General features: G+C 42.3%; 1 pseudogene; it reads right to left on the minus strand.

The window, feature by feature from the left end:
* Positions 1-310: 310 nt before the first annotated feature.
* Positions 311-482, minus strand: LOC134899710 (U2 spliceosomal RNA; annotated as a pseudogene).
* Between the last annotated feature and the right edge of the window lie 234 nt (positions 483-716).

Consider the following 716-nt stretch of genomic DNA (forward strand, 5'->3'; position numbering starts at 1 on the left):
AGGCCTATGTAGGCCTCACATCCAAATGGCCCCCCAGTGTTTAAATTTGCCTTGGGTAGAAGGAGGGAATTCAATGGAGACAAGAAGTAGACGCAAAACAAGACAGTAGTTTTCAGGTACTTTTATTCATTTTATTCCTCCATTGTAGCATTTTGCAAGGAACAGCAACGCTTGAAGACAATTTTGCAACAGTGTAAGCCTGCTTAAAAAATCCCCCAAATCCAGGAGTTTAACAATGCTGCAAGAACTTTGCAAATCCTGGGAAAAAGCTAAGACGTCGTCGCTAGTCTATTTTTGGAATACAGAATAGGAAAGGAGCACCGGTTCCGGAGGTACTGCAATACCGAGTCAATGCGTGGAGTGGACAGAGCAAGCTCTTCTTCCATCTCCCTGTTCTAAAAATCCATTTAATATATGGCCCCCAGATAGGGGGCGTATCAGATATTAAACTGATAAGAACAGATTTTGATTGAAAAAGCAGTGTTTATTTGACATAAAGTAGCAAAAAACATAAACATGACAAACATAAGTACCGTGTCGCAGCACAGCCAAACTACAGTACAGATGCAGACGGTATAGTGCAGTCGAAGAACTACGGCACAGGCCAGCCTACACTATAGTTCTCAGACTGCACAATGCATTTAAACTATACAATAATACAACAGTTAATAAGGCTATGGGTGTGAAGGGTAGGAGGGTGAGGGAGGGGGAATCAC

This window comes from Pseudophryne corroboree, chromosome 3, assembly GCF_028390025.1.
Source record: "Pseudophryne corroboree isolate aPseCor3 chromosome 3, aPseCor3.hap2, whole genome shotgun sequence".
In the NCBI taxonomy this organism is placed as follows: domain Eukaryota; kingdom Metazoa; phylum Chordata; class Amphibia; order Anura; family Myobatrachidae; genus Pseudophryne; species Pseudophryne corroboree.